The following is a 19,962-nucleotide window of genomic DNA, read 5'->3' on the forward strand; positions in this document are numbered from 1 at the left end:
TTCCTTGTAGCTGGGGTTCCTGAGTAATTCGGGTTTTATTGATTAGAATTACTCGTGTGAACCTTGGAACAGGACGGAAGTTAACTGTATGATAATTCATTTTTAATAGGATGGATGGCAGAGATAGGGAGGCTATTTTGGTCAAAAGCTCCCCTATTTGACAATCCACTATAGTGATGGCAGCAACTTTTCTATCTTAGCAAGACCAGTGTCTTTCTGAGGGCCAAGAGTTGTTCTGGAAGCTCAGCCTAGAGCTTGTTTTCCAGATGTTATATCATATTTTTAAAATCTACACAATACCCCAGAAGTAAATCTCTGCTCTAGCAGCTTGCATGGTTTCTGTTGTCTTCAATGGAACCTTAGCCAAAATGCAGGTAGAAATCTATTTTTTTTCTCATATACGTATTTAAGAAATTTTCCTCTTATTTTCTAGGTACTAATGTTGCTGTTGAAAAGACCACTGTTGTTTTTTTCTCCAGGTTCTTTATATGTTACCCCCTATAAAAACTTTTAGAATCATGTCATTATTACTTGTAGTTTTGAAATTTCCTGATAAGGCAACTTCTCATTCATTATGTGAGTGCTCAGTGGGCGCCTTCATTTATTATACTTGTTACTGGATGTGCATGCCTTTCAGGTACAGAAATTTCCCTGTCTTATATCTTTGACAATTTCACCTTATTCTTCTTTTAGCTCATTTTGGAAGACCATATGTCGAACCTCTTGGTTTAATCTTTTAATTTTTATTTATTTTAGTCTTTTTTCTCTTTTTTCTTGTTATACTTTCTGAGAGTTTTTTATTTTTTAAACTTTCAGGCTGTCTATGTTTTTCCCTAGATTTTATTTTTTCTTCTTTTCTTGTTTAATTGCTGAAGACTTTTTTTTAATTTTGTTTCTCATTTGTTTCTTTTTTGTTGCTAACTATTCTTTTTGGACAGATATCATATCTTCTCTTACTCTTTTGGAGATAAAAACGAATTTTAGGCGCCTGTAGTCCCAGCCACTCGGGAGGCTGAGGCAGGAGAATGGCGTGAACCCGGGAGGTGGAGCTTGCAGCGAGCCGAGATCGCGCCACTGCACTCCAGCCTGGGCGACAGAGCGAGACTCCGTCTCAAAAAAAAAAAAAAAAAAAAAAAAAAAAAAAACGAATTTTAGAAGAGTTTTCTTCCATCTCCTGCATTAGCTTCTTTTCTTCTGACTCTCTCCTTCCACTGCTTGTTTTTGTCTGTCTTTTCCAGTTTGGAAGCTTTCTTTAATGATTTATGATTTCTAGTTTCCATGTCCCAAGTACGAAGTGAGTGAATCATAAAAAAGATTATTGTGAGCTCTTTACGGGTAGACAGAACTTATGGATTATTGGTTTCATTTCAGGAGGACTATGTGTGAGTTGACTTTTTTACTGAGTGAAACTGAAACACCAGTATCTGACAATTACTAGTTTCTTAGTAACAGAACTTAGTATTAGGATTATTAACTTTTCAATGCCTCAGTTTGCTCATAGAAACAATGGTAATAATCATAGTACTTACCTTTTAAGATGAGGATAAAATGAATAAATGAATGTAAAATGCTTAGAAAAATGCTTGGCACAGAGTCAAGCACTACAGTAGTTGCCCCTTCTCTGAGGCTTCACTTTCTGTGGTCTCAGTTACCCTTGGTCAACTGTGGTCAGAAAATATTAAATGGAAAATTCCAGAAATAAACAATTGCTGTTTTAAACTGTGTGCCATGCTGAGGACAGTGAGGAAATCTCCCACTGCCTGTCTCCATCCCACCTTGGACATGAATCATTCTGCCCTGTGTCTCCACACTGTAGACGCTGCCCGTCATTGAGTCACTTTGGAGCTGTCTCAGTTACCGGATTAACTGTCGTAGTATCGCCAGTGCTTGTGTTCAAGTCACCATTACATTACTTAAGAATTGCCTCAGATTGCAAGAGTAGCGATGCTGGCAATTCAGATACGCCAAAGAGAAATTGTAAAATTTTTTTTTTTTTTTTTTTTTTGAGACAGAGTCTCACTCTGTCTCCCACGCTGGAGTGCAGTGGCACGATCTTGGCTCACTGCAAGCTCCGCCTCCTGGGTTCACGCCATTCTCCTGCCTCAGCCTCCTGAGTAGCTGGGATTACAGGCACCCGCCACCATGTCCGGCTAATTTTTTTGCATTTTTAGTAGAGACGGGGTTTCACTATGTCAGCCAGTGAAGTGATTTTTAAGTAAAAATGTAACCCTGGTATTCCTTGGTTAGGGTTTGGTAGTAACTGTAGTTTCAGGCATCCCCTGCGGGGCTTGGAATGTAACCCCCATAAACAAAGGGGGATTATTGCATATAAATATTTTTCATCATCATCGTCATCATCATCATTCTTGTTGCAGTGTTGTTTCTTATTAAAAAAATCCTTCAGTACGCTACTGGGTGGTATAAACTTGGTTGCTGGTATTCTGAGAACGAGGCAGGAGTGGTCTCATCAGATCCTCCTAATTCTGTTTGATCCCTTATCACTCGTTTCCAATGTCCTGGTGTGTTAAGTCTGAGAACCCTTCAGTTCAATTTGTGTGGAAGATAAGCCTCTGATCTCTGTATGCCCATGTGCACGCACCGGTGTGGCTGGCTTCCTGGCTGGACAGGATCAGTAGAAATTGGGTGGATAGGTGTCTACCTGCTTTGCATATGGATTTCCGGACAATTCCACCCTCAGCCTTGCTCCTACCTTCCTAAGTACCCGGCGCTCTGCATGAGGGCCTTTCGGAGCTTCTGCAGGGTGATTTGACTCATTTCTCATTGTTCTATTCTACTGTTGCTGTATCTGTTTTTCTACTTTTTATCTGTCTTTCTCTTCCATAACCTGAAGTCAACAATCATCTTATTTCATATGAATCCTGAAAGAATTACATGAGGTTGCACCGGTGAGAAGCCTGGCATTGTGCTTGCCATATAGATCATTGATAATTGGTGGGGTCTATTTTCCTTCCCTCCCATCTTCCCTCCTTCTCCTCCTCTTCCTTCTTTCTCTCTTTTTTTATCTTTCCTCCTCCCCAGCATTATGCATTCATATGCTTCAACTACCCCAGGCTGCTTTCAGGACAGCAGTTTGTAATTACTGCAGCATGGTGTATAGTGTCTGTGGCAAATTTATTTCCCCTCATATTTCTTGTAAGTGTTGCTGATGCAGAATGAATGTCTCAAATCACTCAGAAGGAAACAAACAGGATGGAAAACCTGCTGGTAATAAGGCTGGATCATGAGGCATGCATGCCTAAAACAATTGTTCTCTTCTTTGTCTCAAGCTGTGCAGCCCATTAGAGGCTTGTCTGGGGAGATAACAATCTGCCCTCTCCTGGAGGTGTGTTTTTTCCTAGAAAGGCTTGGTCCTGAGCTGAAAGGAAGATGGGAGGACTAGAACCCTGACCTTAGTCAATGGCCTCCTTCTACAAAGTGCTTTAGAAATGAAAGGGAACTTAGAGAGGATTGAATTTGTAGGGAGAGAGGCTGGATCCAGTGACTAGAGTTGCCTTTTTTCAAGGTCAAAGCAGTTTGTGGCTGAGCCTGGACTAGAATCTGGGTCACACCTGGTCCAGGTTTCTTCTGGGTTCAAGAAACAGCCCATTCCTGTTCCCTTTCTTCCTTCTTCTCCAGCCTGTGATGGTTTCTAGCATCCAGCCAGTTGGTTTCGGTTCTGTTTTTATTTTAAATTAATTAGCTCAACCAATATTTGTGGTGCATTTCATGGTGCCAGGCATCATTCTGGGCACTGGAGACACAGATGAACAGGACTCTGTCTCTCCTCTCAAATTGCTCCCAGGTGGTCAGGGAGACTGATACTGAACAGGCATTTTCAATTCTGTGTGGCTGGTGTCAGAACACAGGGTAGGCTGGGGGCAACAGGGAAAAAAATCCCTGAGTCTTTTCGGGGGCTTCCAAGAGTTTCCGGGAAAGGTGCTGCTTGAACTAAATTTTAAGGAGAAAAGAGAATAGAACTTGTCAAAAAAGAGTCAGGAAAGAGGAGGGAGAGGAAGCCAGTCTCAGTGGGAAAAGAACTTGTGTGTGATGGTAGAGTGGGATTTCAACTCATGTAGCCTGGGCCTAAAGCCCAAGCCCTCTCCTCTTGACCACACAGCCTTCTGGGCTAAAGGCCATACTGGTTTAGGGGCGAGGGTCCTTCTCAGGGCAAGATAGAGCCAGGATATCTAACACTTAACATTCAAAATCTCTCCACCTTCAGGAATGACTGCACTCCAAAAACTAGACCCTTCCTTCCCCAAACACAGTGCCCTCTTATCCTCAAGCAGTACCATGGAATCACAGTTATGAAGTGACTCATCCAGGGTCTAAGGTTCATGCTTCTCTCCTTCCTCTTGCTCAGCTTCCTCAGAGGGGGGCCATGGCAGGATGGTAACCAGAGAAATGGCACCCAGATGTGCAGGGCTTCTTAGGAGGTGCCCCCAGAGCTCACAAAGTACATTCATACACCTGGAATCCTCCCTGGGCAGGTACGCATGGGATAATAACAGCCTTTCACTGGACACTCACCCTGCGCCAGGTAATGAGAAAGTCTTTTATATTCTGTTTTCATTTGCTGAATCTTCCTTCCAGCATTCACAAAACAAGTGGATTTGATCATCCCTATCCCTTAGCTGAGGAAGAGAAGGGTCAGATAGTTTCTGAAACCTTCTCCAAGTCACACAGCAAGTAAGCTGGAATCAAAATGCAAACCAGGTCTACCTGACTCCAGAGATTTCACTCTGGAAAACAAACAAAGAAACAAACTCTGTGAGCAAAAATGTTTCTGGGATTTCACAGGGATCAGTGTAAAACCCCAGATTCAGTCTTGCAAAACCCATTGGCTTTAAAATAGATGGAAGAGAAGTGGCTTAGAGACAGATCATGTGTCCAGTAACTGAGGCTTTATTTGACCACATGATGGTGTGACCCAGATCCTCAAAGCCACACTAAGAGCAGTTGGTGAGTGGGTGGCCACCAAGAGACTAGAAGTGGCATTGGGCTGACCTCGGTCCAGTCCCTACCTATGCATGCAAAGCTTGAGAGGTCTCTGATGTTGGAATAGGCTGCCTGTGAGCAAGTGAGTCTCTGGCACTGGAGGTATGCAAGGATGCATGCTTATCAAGGAAATTGTAAAGGAGACTCCTGCCCTGGATAGGAGGTAGCTGAGCAGGTAAAGTGAAGCCCAGAGAGAGGAAGGAACTGTCCAGAGGGTCCATGGTGCATTGAGGGCAGGACCAGATCTCTGTCTGCAGAGTCTTAGAGGCATCATGAACGTGGAAGAAAGTGACATGCAGGTCACTCTTGGCTTGAGTCACCACTTGAATTAACAGCTTTGCATATTCTACCTAGTGTTTCCTCGCCCAGACCAAGGCCTCAGATTTGCAAAGTGGGGGGTGGACATTGTTAGGCAGTAGGGGGTTGGAATTCTCTTTTGCAGGCCAGGCTGTGTGAGCTATAAACATTTGTCATAGAAACCATGGATTTACAGGGACAAAGAGCCCTGAGCACAGGAACAAATGGACTCAAGGCCCATAACTCCTCTCCATCAATCTTTTCTTCTGGATTGTGCAAGACTCTGGCTATTGCATACAGCGGCTCCTGGCAGCCTCGAGTGATGGACAGGGGTAGCGATAAGAGGCACATTTCTGGGAAGAAAGAATGTGGTTGGCCTGGCAGGATGAGGTCGAGGGAGTTGACAGGGAGCCCAGATATAAAACAGACCCTACACACAGAGATATGTGGACAAGGCACTCCAGTATCCAAGTTGGGATAGGAGGCAAAGATTGGCCAAACTATCTCCAAGAGAGGGCAATTTGGAAGGGGCAGGAGTTGTAGCAATGTTTCTTCTAACTATTGTAAAAATTGTATTTTCAGCTGCCACTTTTTATGGAATCAACAGCAAACTTTATTTCTTTTTGGAAAATGGTTTCACATTGGGGGATAATGCGTGAAGGTGCTTATCCTCCACATGTAAAGGGCAGGCTCAAACTTGAAATTAGACATTATAGGGAATCTCCTGGGGCTTTGCATCTTGACAAAATAAGACAAAATCAGAAAGAACGAGAAGAAGACAATCAACCACAGCTGGTTGCATGCATCTTAGAAGCAATCCTCTGCTACCTGAGAGCTCTTAAAGCACTGCAGTGAACAGAAAATGCAGCTCTTATCTGGCTTGAAACATAAATGTATTGGCTCAAATAACTAAAAAGTCCAGACATAGATGTTGACTTGGGGTTTGGTTTTTTCCTTCCATCATCTCTTGGCTGGGCCTCCTGTGACACTCACTCCACCCCCTGTGACATTGGCTCCATTATCTACACAGGTATTGTGTTCATGGTGGCAAAATGGTTGCAGTAGCTCCTTCGTGCATCCCTCCAGGGTCAGACCTGGTGGAAAAGGGCAAATGCAGGGTTTGCTGGACTGAGGTTAAATTGCCTGCCCTCTGTCTTGAGTCAGCCACTCTTCCCTGAACCCATCACTGAAACCAGGAAGAAGGAATGTACCAATATTTTTAGACAGAGGGCTTATGTTCCAGCCCAGGCATGGGGGTAAAGTCAGCACCACCAGAATCATGTGGATGGAGAATAGTGGGTGGATGGATCCACAAGTGACAGTTGAGGGGTGCTGGAATCATTAGTGTGAGAGAATGACAACAGGTAGCCAAAAAAATCAACAAAAGTCCATTGTAGCCTGGGCAGGTGGCTCATCTACAATCCCAGCACTTTGGGAGGCTGAAGCAGGAGGATGGCTTGAGACCAGGAGTTCGAGAACAGCCTGGCCAACATGGCAAAACCCTGTCTTTACTAAAAATATAAAAATTAGCCAAGCATGGTGGCACATGCCTGTAATCCTAGTTACTTGGGTGGCTGAGGCACAAGAATCGCTTGAGCCTGGGAGGCGGAGGTTTCAGTGAGCCAAGGTTGCGCCACTGCACTCCAGCCTGGGCGACGGAGTGAAACTCTGTCTCAGAAAAAAAAAAAGCCCATTGTACTTTCCAATATATTCTTTCTCCTTTTAAGTTAGTCATAGTCGATCGTACTTTCCAATATATTCCAATTCCAATTCCAATATTTTTGTATATTAGCTAAGATCAGTTTCTTTCGCTTGTACTCAAAGAACCCTGAATAATAACTGAAACTTGAGCTTTGTTAGCTTGGGTGGAGATTTTGGGTGGAGATTTGATCCTGTGTCACAGAAATAATAATTGCCATCCCATAACAAGTGCATCTCTAAAATCTTGGCTCATTTGGGAAGCAACCTTACTCAACAGTTTCCTGACTGGTGCTAGCATGGGGTTAAAATACCTTGGCACCAACAGGCACCCTCCCATGGCTTTCAGTTAAAATAAGAGAAGATACACACCGGAAACCCATCCCAGCCAGAGCTCTCTGATAGACAGAATCTAAGTCTTGGAGTCTAAAAGAAATTAGTATGAATCCTGACTTTCTCAAACTCAAGCCATGAGACTTTAGGTAGGTCCCTTAATCTCCCCAAGGTTAAATTTCCCCCTCTGTAAAGTGTGGACGATAAGAGTCCTTACCTTGCCAGGGTGATTGTGAGGATTAAATGAGAAACAATGTGTGAAGTGCTTGGCACATTGCATAACCCATGGAAACAATTTTTTTTTTTTTTTTTTTTGAGACAGAGTCTCGCTCTGTCGCCCAGGCTGGAGTGCAGTGGCGCCATCTCGGCTCACTACAAGCTCCAACTCCCAGGTTCATGCCATTCTCCTGCCTCAGCCTCCTGAGTAGCTGGGACTACAGGCGCCCACCACCACACCCGGCTAATTTTTTGTATTTTTAGTAGAGACGGGGTTTCACTGTGTTAGCCAGGATGGTCTCGATCTCCTGACCTCATGATCCACCTGCCTTGGCCTCCCAAAGTGCTGGGATTACAGGCATGAGCCACCCCGCTCGGCCAGAAACAATTCTTAATCCATCAGGCATGCTATTACCGTCATCATTGTATTAGTTTCCTCTTGCTGCTGTAACAAATGAATACCAAGGCAGTGGCTTAAGACAACACAAATGCATTGTCTTATAGTTCAGTTGTTGAGAAGTCCTAATGGGTCCCACTGGGCTAAAAATAAGGTATTAGCAGGGCTGGGTTCCTCCTGGAGGCTCTAGGGAAAAATCAGTTTTCTTGTATTTTCCACCTTCTGGAGGCTACCCATGTTCCCTGGCTTAGGTTCCCCTTTTCCCTCTTAAAGTCAGCAATGTTGCACCTCTCTGACTTGGCTTCTGTTGTCATGCCTCTTTCTCTGACCACAGCTGGGAAAAGTTCTCTGCTTTTAAGGATTCATGAGGTTAGAGTGGGTCCACCTGGATAATCTAGGCTAATCCTCCAATCTCATGGCCCTTAACCTTAATCACATCTGCAAAGTTACTTTTGTCAGGTCCGTAACATATTCACAGGATCAAATGATTAGAAAGTGGACATCTTTGGGGGTCATTCTGCCTAACATACACATCATTACTATCTTCAACTTCATTATCATCATTACAAAGCAGTTGGATTACCCAGAACCATGCGTAGTTTGCATATCGCATGACTATAAAAGATAATTTTACAAAATACAATGAAATCTAGCAGAAGTGGTTCTAAAGGAATGACAAGAGGACAATTTACTTGGTAAGGTGGCCAGTGGGCAAGACTGAGAAACTGGTTGCAGTGACAGGAATCACATTTCTGAACCAAAAGCAAAACATCAAAAGGCCATGGTCTGACAAATGTGAATACTTAAGTGGACATTAGGTGAGCATACTGGGAAGATGTAAGAGGGGAAGTGGCCACAGTTGTAGAAGCAGATTTTGGGGTGATCCCATTAAAGTAAAACTTAAAGGCTACTATGCCAAAGGGCCAATTTAACAAATGGAAAAAATATGTATCTTTCAAAATGTCAGACTTCAAGGAGAAAGGTTTGTGACAAATTAAGAGTGTGAGATTTGAATATTTTACACTAATAACCACAGTGTTTCATCCCTCAGTAGTGACTCATTTTGTTCTCTCTCTCTCCACACCAACCCCATCTCTCTCACACAGACACACATGCTCCCTAGTACCCAGGGCTCCCAGGACTCATGCCTTGGGAAATGAGAGGACTCACCCTGAATTCATGAAATTCAGATACAGTGGGAGGCGCATCAGGTTGAAGGGAATCCAAGGGCCATTTCCTTGGGAATTTCAGAAAGAATCTGGGAATGTTATAAACATGGTTGATGCTTTGAGAACACAGGTTCTAGTCTGGATAAAGTCTTGGCATGTTCTTAGAGTTGCCTGGGGCTCCAAGCTTTGGTGATTGGGAGGCTTTCATGGATGCAGAGAAGAAACACTACCCTGTGACAAGCATCACTGCTGAAATCTATCTGTGGGCTAAGCCTCTTCATTTACTTAGTATCTGAGAAAGGAGGAGAAGAGTGGCTTCCTGTCATTTGTCCAATCCAATACATACTTGTCAAGAGTCAAATATGCTGAAGTCATTCTAGGCCCTGGAATATGAGGTGAGCAAAGCAGACTAAATCCCTATGCACTGGGGCTTATTTTCTACTGTCCACCTCTCCTTGGTAAAGTTCTACTCACCTTTGAGACCCACCATGGAAACCACATCAGTCATTCATGCATGAACGCATTCCTATATTCCGTCAACATCTCTTAAAAATCTACCATTCTAGACACTGAACCTTGCAGAGGTGTGAGAAAGTCTTTCCCCCAGAAGCTGAAGTGCAGAAGATAAGAGGTGATAGGTAAAGATGTACACACATGGTGTCATGGGGGCAAGGTGAGAAGCAGAACCGGTGCTAGGAGTATAGATTGGCCAATCCCAGACCAAGGGCAGAGGCATCCTTAGAGGAGGTCTCCCCGGGGCAGAATGTCAGGAAAGGCATCCCCAAGGGATAACTGGGTCAGGGTGGAGTGGGGCTGGTGCTGTGGAAGCCCTCAGTGTGGGACGGCTCATGGGGTTTCAGGGAAGCCTGGGAATCCAGGTAGGTGGAAGATCAGAATGGGCAGTGGTGGGGAGATATGGGTGACAGGGAGAGCTGGAGAGTGGAGGGCAGCTACCGGGGGCCCTGTGGCCACATTGCAGATACTCTTTTGGGACAGAGGGCCTGGGGGAGGGTGAAAAGTGCCTGTCTTGGTGACCCCCACACCAGTGATTATGCATTATGACAGTTTGACCACAAAAAAAGCACCCCATCTACCCCCGACCTGTTTGAGGAAACGGTTAGCCACAGAAACCCTGAGCCCTAATATTGAACAATCCTTCCTCTTTTGAAACTGAGTAGCTGCTTGCCTGCCTTTGCAGCTAAGGGCAGCTGAATCTACCTGAGGACCTATTAGGATGTTTCCTCGCAGCTAAAAATCCCGCCTTAATAGTATACTTGTCAATCCAAGATTGTCTCAGCATTTCCTGTTTTTATTCTATAAAACTGACTCTCCTTTCTAACACCTTTGAAGCCCTGCTGAAATGAAGGTGACAGCAGGCTACCTCCCTTGCTGCAATTTTATGGATAAATGTCGTTTGTTTATTTGATCTTGGATGCAGTGTTGTCTTTGGCACTAGAAAGCGTGACATGAAAGATTCTATCACGATGAGAATACTACTTACTGAGGATTCGCAATGGGCCACTGATCAGCACTTCATATAATCTGCACAAAATCTCCCATTAAGTAGGTACTCTTGCCTTCATCAGCATCATTTTCACTTTATAGGTAAAGAAAGTAAGGTACAGAGATGATAATGAACTTGCCCAAAGTCACACAGCTGGTAAGTGATGAAAATGGGATTTGAACCCAGGCAGCCTCAAGATTCTGCACTTTTCCCCACTATACGATGTGGTTCTAATGCTGATGAGGTTTTCCTTCACATTTTTGAGGGCCTGTAGCATTTTTTGAGTTCGGAAATGACGCGCGAGAATTTAGACCTCTGATGGACTGCCTCACCATTCCTGAGGGATGATTGGGTGAGGGTGGGAGGCTGAGGCGGGTAGTCCAGACACGAAGCCCAGGCAGAGGCCCCAAACCAGTGCAGCGGCAGCTGGGATGGAGGCAAGTGTGAGCCATGAGAGACCTTATCCAGTAGGCTGACACTTTTCCAGGCTGGAGTCTTTAATTCCAACCACAGAACTTGGAAGGACAGATAGGTAGGACAGATAGCATTTTACAGAAGATGAAGAAACTGAGGTCAGCGGTGGGTCACTCGCCTAGAGTCACTCAGCAAACTTGTGGCAGAACCAGATTCCAAGGATTCACTGGCTCTCAGTTGTGGACCTGGAGGGAAGGTGCAGCCCCAGACACAAAGCTGGAGTCCCAGGACATACCTGTTGCTTCTGCCTGTGGGGTGTTTGAGCAGCTCATGCTCTAGCCTACCTGCGCCTCATCACAATAGTTCCTGAAAGGGACATTGGAGTTAGAGTTTGAAAGGAACATTTATATAAAGTGTCACTTTGTCTTCAGGCCAAATGTGAAAACTGGATTGTGATTTCCATTTTGTGGATGTGGTTTGGGGGTTAAGCGATAAAGCCAAGGAGACGCAGCTGGTAGATGGAGCAGCTAGGTCCAGTTCCTGGCTTTGAAGTCGAGGGGGCATTGACTGCATGAACTGCCTTCATTATCCACTCACCTCATTAAGAGCATTGGCAAGACTGTGAAATTGACCCTAAGCATGTGCGTGCTTTCTTTAAAACATAACTTAAAGGGTAAGTGTAAAGATTCACAATGCACTGGAAAGTGGGGGTGAGGTCTAGCAGGGCCTTTTCTGATATTCTGAGAGGTCATTTAATCTTGTCTGGTCTGTTTCCAGGCCCTGCAAGGCACCAGGCTTGCTTTGACTGGCTGCCCTCAGAGTGTATGAAGATGAGAGTGTTATTAGAATCCAAAGTCATTCATTGGCCAGTGCTGGTAAACTAAAATCCGAAACGTGTGCAAAATGCGTTTTTTCTTTGGAGAAGGTGACATCTCATCTGAGTGCCTCAGGCCCCTGGAGGATGTTATCTGCTGAGAAGAAATCACACATGCCAGGTTACCCGTCTTTTGGTGATTTCTTCGAAGTGTGGCCGCACCTCCCTTGATGACTGCTGGGGGGTGTAATGAATCACCCACTTGCGGGAGAAGGCTGGAGAATTTGCTTTACCAGAGATACAGAAGTGGAGGGAATGCACAGATATTGAAGTGTGTGTGCACGCATATGTGAGTTTACATGCTTTGCATGCCCCTGTGTGCGCACATGAGTGCATTTGTGTGTGCACAAGTGCATTGATGTACACACATGTGCATCTCCAGCCCTACTGAGGTCTCACAGAGGGGCAGATCAAGACAGTTCCTTAGAAACAACTACTAGCAAGGCCTTTATGGAAGTGGCCTGGCCCTGGGAAGCTCAGAGCATCAGATTGTGAAGCAGAATTTTACATAATGACTCCAGGAAAGGATGTGGAGTAATGGAAGGAATACCGATTTAGAAAGCAAGGGACTAAGCCCTGTCTCTGCTCCCAGACTACTAGGCGACTTCAGGAGACTCATTAACCTCCCGAGCCTCGTTTTCCCCACATGCGAAGCTGTGAAATCCAAACTCCTTGCCAAGGTGTTCCAGGCCTGTAGTGGGCGCTGCGGTGAGTGACTCTCCTTCAGGACTGAGCCCCCTGTCTCCCAGCTGCCGGAGTGTGGGCAGCTTGTGCTCCTCAGAAACGAAGAGTCCTTCATCCAAGGTCACACTCCCATCCCTAGGGAGCAGCTAGCCGGGGACACACCCATGCAGGTGTCAGGCCCAGCCCCCGGCCTGATACCTCTGCAGGCCCTCCCAGCTCTATGCTCCCTGCGGGGCCAGCAGAGACCTTTCTTGTGAATACAAGGCAGCCCGGCTTCTCTGCTAGACTTCTGCTTCCCTTTCACTCCTTTTCAAACGGACAGTCCCAAGAGCACGTCCCGATGACGCCCCTGCCTGCAGACTTCCATCTCAGGAGATCCCAGACCAACACCCCAGTGGTCTGCGCCTCGGTGATGGCCCCTCCTCCACTGTCCCTCACTCTGCTGAGGGCTGTGCAGCCCTTCTCTTCGTCAAAGCACACTCAAGCCTCAGGGCCTTTGCACCTTCCTTCTGTAGAAAACTCTTCCCCCCACCTTTGTAGGTGGCTTCCTACCATTTAAATCTCAGCGAAATGGTCATGTCCTCAGCAAGGCCTTCCCTGACCCCATCTAGGGTTCCTCCCTCAATTAATCTGAATACATCACTGTTTTATTTTTTTTCAAGGTCTTTATCACTCCCTGATATTAGGTTTGTTAATTATGCAGTTGTTTATTTTCTGTCACCCACTCCTTTGAAATGAAAGTTCCCTGAGCACGGGATCTGCAGCTTGGCTGCTGCCCCATCCGCAGTGCTAACAAGTGAACCTGGAACAAGGTAAGCCCTTGACAAATATGTGTAGAGTGAATGGGAGACAAGGTGGTACCAGACAGGGTCCTTATCCTAGGATTTGGGACATCCACGCACTTGGGTGGTGCATTAAGTGTAACAGATAGCTGCAAGTTGTGTGGCTTAAAGCAACAAGGACTTATCCTGGCACTGTTCTGGCGGCCGGAGTCCCAAATGAAGGCGTTGGCAGGGCTGTGCTCTCCCCGAAGGCTTGCAGAAAGAATACCTCCTTGCTTTGCCCAGCGTCTGGTGGCTGCAGGGGTTCCTTGGCTTCCTTGGACACATCATTCCTTTTTTTTTTTTTTTTTTTTTTTTTGAGAGGGAGTCTTGCTCTGCTGCCCAGGCTGGAGTGCAGTGGCGCGATCTCAGCTCACTGCAACCTCCCCCTCCCGGGTTCAAGCAATTCTGCCTCAGCCTCCTGAGTAGCTGGGATTACAGACTCCCGCCACCACGCCCGGCTAATTTTGTTGTTGTTGTTGTATTTTTAGTAGAGATGGGGTTTCACCATGTTGGCCAGGCTGGTCTCAAACTCCCGACCTCGTGATCCACCCCTTTGGCCTCTCAAAGTGCTGGGATTACAGGCGTGAGCCACTGTGCCCAGACACATCATTCCAATATTCTGTCTTGCTGGTCACATTGTCTCCATCTTCACATGGCCTTTTCCTTTTCTCTATGCCTTCCCTTTCATCTCTCATAACAGCACTTGTCATTGGATTTAGGGCCCACCTGGGTAATCCAGGATGCTCTCATCTCCAAATCCTGAACTTACTTGTCTGCAAAGACCACATTTTTTTCCCCTAAGAAGTTTACATTCATCGATTCCAGAGATTAGGACATGGACATACTGTTTGTGGAGCCACTGTTCAACCTATTAGAGGCAGGAATAAAAATCCATCTTCATTTTGCCTAACTTTTAACCAATATTTAGGATTTGCTTCAATCATGAATACAGGCACAGAGCAAAGTCCCCTCAGCGATGTCTATCAATTTGTCATTAGTTGATATCACAGAGATTTTTGCCATAGGAGAAAAAGATGCTCATCATTTTCATAAACACAGCCCTTATCACACTCCCCATTAGTTCTTGTTATAGAATCTGATACTAGAGAGCCCGTATGTTGTTCTTTTACCAATTTGTTTTTAAACTAGTTTGAAAGGTTGGGCATGGTGGCTCCTGCCTGTAATCTGAGCACTTTGGGAAGCCAAAGTAGGTGGATCACTTGAGGCCGGGAGTTTGAGTCTAGCCTGAGCAACATAGCAAGACCCTGTCCTACAAAAAAGTTTAAAAAGTTAGCTGTCTCAAAAAAAAAAAAAAAGTTAGCTGAACTTGGTGGTGTGTGCCTGTAGTCCCAGCTACTTGGGAGGCTGAGGGGGGAGGATCACTTGAGCCCAGGAGTTTGAGGCTGCAGTGAACTAGGATCATGCCACTGCACTCCAGCCTGGGCCACCCTGTCTCAAAAAAAAGAAAAATAAAATAAACTAAAAATAAATATTTTGATGACCATATTGCAACTTAATTGGTAGCTCTCTAGTCCTGTGTATTTTGTTTTATGCATTGGCAAACATTATTCTGTGAAGGGAACCACAGGTGTTTTGGGAAAGCCAGAGGAGGCTAAGAGCATCTGGATGGAGGGTCTCAGAGGTGTTTTGAGTTTGTTTGTTTAACCTTCACAAGTTAGGCATTTTTTTTTGATCATATAGTTTACTATTGATTTTTTTGTTTGTTTGTTTTTGATCAGTAGTAACACTATCAGAGGCAAGACAATGAGCTCTCTCTCTGCGGTCAGTACTGAGACCCAAGAGCAGAGGGCTGGGCTTTGAGAGAGGAAATGTTCAATGCTATGATTCTTTGCATCTCTCAAAGATGTTTCCTGTTATCCCATGATGTTGACAGAGCACAGGGTGGCAGATCATATGGAAAGTGCTTTGGGATCCACAAAGAAGAGAAGCAATTCCACTTTGAAGCCCCCACATCCATAGCTGGCTGGTGAACAGTCACCAAATGAAGACACACATGAAAGACGGTGTCTGTAATGGGCCAGCAAGACATCGCTCCTATTCAAGGAAAGAACCCACAGAGAACACCTGCAGCTTATTCCCTGAAAAGCTGCTTCCCATAGTCCAGGGGCAAGTCAAGGCTGAACCAGCTTTGCAGAGCACAGAATTGTTCTTGTTAAAGCCTCATAACTGTGAGCCACTCCAGGGCACGGTGGGTCAGGCAGCCATGGCCCATTAAAGTGGGTGATAAATATTTCATACCCTGGGCTAGAGGGCACCACTGGCTTCTGCTCACTTCCTAGCTGTCTGCAGCTCTCATGGACTTGTCTCTCCATTAACTGTGAGAATTATGTTAAAGCCAGACCTATACCAGGTCAGCATTGCTATCTTGCCTGCAAAACAGATTAGATGACTCTCAAGACCTATGTCTATCTACCCAGAGATTATTGCTCAGCCTGACGTATTTTGATGACACAGATGCTAAGCTTTGTATTTTATTTGTATTTTATTTTATTTTTTGAGACAAGATCTCACTCTGCCACCCAGGCCGGAGTGCAGAGGTGCATTCAAAGCTCACTGCAGCCTCAACCTCCCAGGCTCAAGTGATCCTCCCACTTCACCCTCCCTTGTAGCTAGGACTACAGGTTCACACCACCATACCGGGCTAATTTATTTTTGTTTTTGCAGAGAGGAGGGTCTCACTATGTTGCCTAGGCTGTTCTCAAACTCCTGGACTCAAGTGATCCTCCCTCCTCGGCCTCCCAAAGTGTTGGGATTACAGGTGGGAGCCACTGCACCTGGCCCAGATGTTAAGCTTTAAAGAGGAACTGGATAACATGATTTCAAATAAGAGTCTCATACCTGTTGCCCTTGTGTTTGCACATGAATCCAACTTGAACTTGTGTTGTGTAGGCATCTGCCTGTTGGAAACCACCTGGGAAAAGAATTTACATTGGACTTGAAGTGAGGTGCATCAGCTGCCAAGGACACCACTAAAATATCAGTCTCAGCTCCATTATAGGTGAAGTGGACAAACAAATCCCTGATTCTTCCTACCTTACAGGGTCCTGGAGGGCTGGAATGAGAGAGTGAATCATTATAGCTTCCACTGTAGTGGTCCATCGTCCTGCTTATTCCTTGTGGACAGGGCTTGATTGTGCTCAAGTGTTAACCCCACCTTTGGAAGGGGTGACTCTCCTTCCGTGGTACTCATGGTAATTTATTTTCCCTTGTTGGGTCTTGAGTTAGGTAGGACCATGTGACACAGCCCCAGAGGAGGAGACATGAAGGGAATTTGCTTGGATGCTTCTGTGAAGGTATTCCTGGTTTTCCAAAAAATAAGATAGTAATTCTCCTCTCTTTGCTTTTGGACAGGTTGTGCAAGGACGGCTCTGACAGCCGTGTCAAAACTATGAAGGCGGCATGGCCCACCTGCTGAAGATGGCACAGTGGAAAGGTGAAGTCTCAGGGCTCAGACAAGATTGTGAACTGGCGAATTAACACAGGAGTCTTCTTTCCCCAAGTTCCTTGTCCTATAAGGTTATACTACTGATGGTTTATGCCATTTTTAGTTGAAGGTTCTTTTGCTTGCAGCCCCAAGCATTCTAACTGACATGAAAGGTCTGCAAGAGTCATGAGCAGACTGCGGCAGTATATTTTGATAGTCTACGTGGAGAAACCTTAGTGCATGGGTGTCGTCATAGTGGTTCTGCCTCTCTAAGGATATTCCCCTTCACTTCTGGGTTTACAGCTGTGATCCGGATAGTGAGTTCGCCCTCATCCCAGTGGCATTGTACTATCTTAACAGGCTGCATGGAGAGTAATGGAGAAAGACACCATTGTCCAAGCTGACTTTGACCCCCTGGAGCTCTCACAGTATTTCGAGATGGTTTGCTCTGTGAAGGGCAGACCTACCTGTGTTTCCATCAGGCCCCAATTTCCTCGTTACTTTGCTCAGCTTCCAAGCTGAGATCATTATTAATTAATACACTTATAGTTATTAATATATGGTGACATTAATTAACTACAGTCTACTAAATGCCCCCTGTGTGTCTGGTCTGATGCTATATGTTGTGCTGCATTTTCTCATTGATCCTCCCAACAACCCAAGAAGATGAGTTTTGCTATGCATATTTTACAAGAAAGAACCCAAGGTTCAGATCATTAATGTGCCCAAAGGCCCACATTCTGATTGGAAATCAGCAGAGGTAGGATATCACCTCTGCAATTCTCCCTGGTTACACTTCTCTAAGAGGAGTTTTGCAAAGGGAAGCATCTGTTTTAGATTTGCACCAGTTCTCGGCTTGTTCTGGTGGTAAAGAAGAAACGACATTAACCTTGATGTCAAGAACCTGGGATTGAATCCTGGTCTGTCTTCTGAGGTGATGGTGGGGAGAGGGGAAGGTCTGATAGCGTAGATTGATTTTTTTTTCTCCTGAGTCTTAGTTGTTTTTTATTCTCTAAAAGGGATAATAGTCCTTAAACTCCAGGTAATTTATTGTCAAAGGAAATAACAAATGTGAAATTGTCCAGGTACAATATAATCGGTACCAAAATCCTATGTTTAGTTCATTCATTTATTCACTCTTCACTCATCCCTTATATCAACTTCTGGGTCTGCAAGATGCAGCATGTGAACACCCTGGTAGTGAACTTGAACACTCTGGTAGGAGTCATTCTCCATCACCTACCATCTGTGAAATGGTGGGCAGTGCAAGTAACCTTAGTAAGTCTCACTTTCCCTTCTGTAACAAAAGCATTTCTTTTGTGACAGCTACACTTTCATCATTTTAAATGTGTGAACTCATTAAATCTTCTCAATAGCCTTCAAAGTCGACATATAATTATCTCCTATTACAGATGAGGAAATTGAAGTACAGGGAAGTTAAAGACTTGGTCATGTCACATGGCTAGTGAATGCTGGAATTGGAAGCTGATCCCATAAAATTGTGTTGCAGAACTCACAGTCCAGTACCGCTATTTCTCCTCCTAGAGGTGCTATGAGGATTCAACAGATGTCAATTGCATGCAAAGGTGTGGCTAGCACATAAGCAGCAGTCCACAAACGTCAACTTACTATGTCAGTGAGATAATGTGATGGTCACATAAACAAGTTCTGGGACTGGGTTACCTGGGTTCTACCCCAGCTCCATTGCTAAGATGTACAAAATCTTGGACAAGAGTTCCATTGTCCTCATTAGCAAAAGACAAACAACAAGAAAATTCTACATCTGAAGGTTTTTGAGAGGATTTACCAAGCTAGCACAGGGAAAATATTAGAAAAGAGCCTGGAACATTTTAAATGCATTCTGAGCATTGGTTTTTATTTAAAACCTCTTGCCGGTTTGGTTTTATTTAAAACCTCTACCTGAGCCACAGCTGTGAGTGCTCATGCTGCAGATCTTTTGCAGGGGCTGATGTCTTGTTCACCATTGTCTTCTTGCATCTCAGAGCTTGGTGCTCAGCACAGAGTCCAGGTGGAGGTGCTTAATTGAAATAGGTTGATCTGAATATAGCCTGGGATGCTTTGGATACTGTTACCTCTTTGTGGCATAGACATTCATAGGACCTGTGCATTAACTAAGTCCTTCCTGAGCAAGTCACTCACATAACAGGCTCCAGTGGGACAGATAAATGCCAAGCAGCTTGGTATGAGAAGGGAGGGGTTGGAGTGCAGAAACTTGGGATCATGAGCCCTTTCATATTTCTTTTAGCTCTGACATCGAAGGCATCTGTAATTCACCTCTACATTCATTCAATCATCCACGGTTGGGAGCATCCATTTCTGTTTATTTCCTCAAGAGAGGCAAAGCTGAACATTTAATTACTCCTTTCTTCCTTCATCTCTCTGAAAATGGAGAACCTTTAGTCATGTGGGCATAGAACACACTCCATCCTTTGTCTCAGGGAGAAGCCAGGTTACACATCCTAAAACTCACTCTTCTCCATTCCTGTTCTCAGTGGCTTTTTTCAACTTGACCTCTCAAATATCTCTCTAGTATGCCCCTTTCCTCACGTGTGCACACCCTTGCCACCTGGCCACTGGTTTCCTGCAGCAGGCCTCTCTTCCTGCCTTCCAGCACTGCCTTTGGTATGGACTCTTGTAATCCATTTTCCATCCTGTGGCCAGAGCAATCTTTCCAGATATGATCATCTCAATTCCCCGTTTGTCATGCTTCGATGGCATCTATCTACTGGCTTCTACCTGAAAGCATTGAGCAAACAGATGCAGCCTGTGCCCTCATGGAGCTGGTGGCTAGTCTGTGCTCATTGTCCACAGCTGTGACCATTTCCGCCATTCACACATTGGGGCACTTTGAGTGTGGACATAGGGAAGGCTTACCTAGTCTGTCTAGTTGGGATAAATAACAACATGCCTTGGGAGTTGCCATGTGAGCTAAATGCTGATGAGTAGGAGAAGTTGACCAGGCTCTGCAGGGCATACCAGGGAGAGGGGGAACAACCAGCACTAGGACAAATGGATATGGGGAACCTGCCTCTGGGTTGGCTCCTACAGCACTTGAACATGTTGTCACTTGAATGATGGTCACTTGCTT

Source organism: Pan troglodytes, chromosome 7 (assembly GCF_028858775.2).
Source record: "Pan troglodytes isolate AG18354 chromosome 7, NHGRI_mPanTro3-v2.0_pri, whole genome shotgun sequence".
In the NCBI taxonomy this organism is placed as follows: domain Eukaryota; kingdom Metazoa; phylum Chordata; class Mammalia; order Primates; family Hominidae; genus Pan; species Pan troglodytes.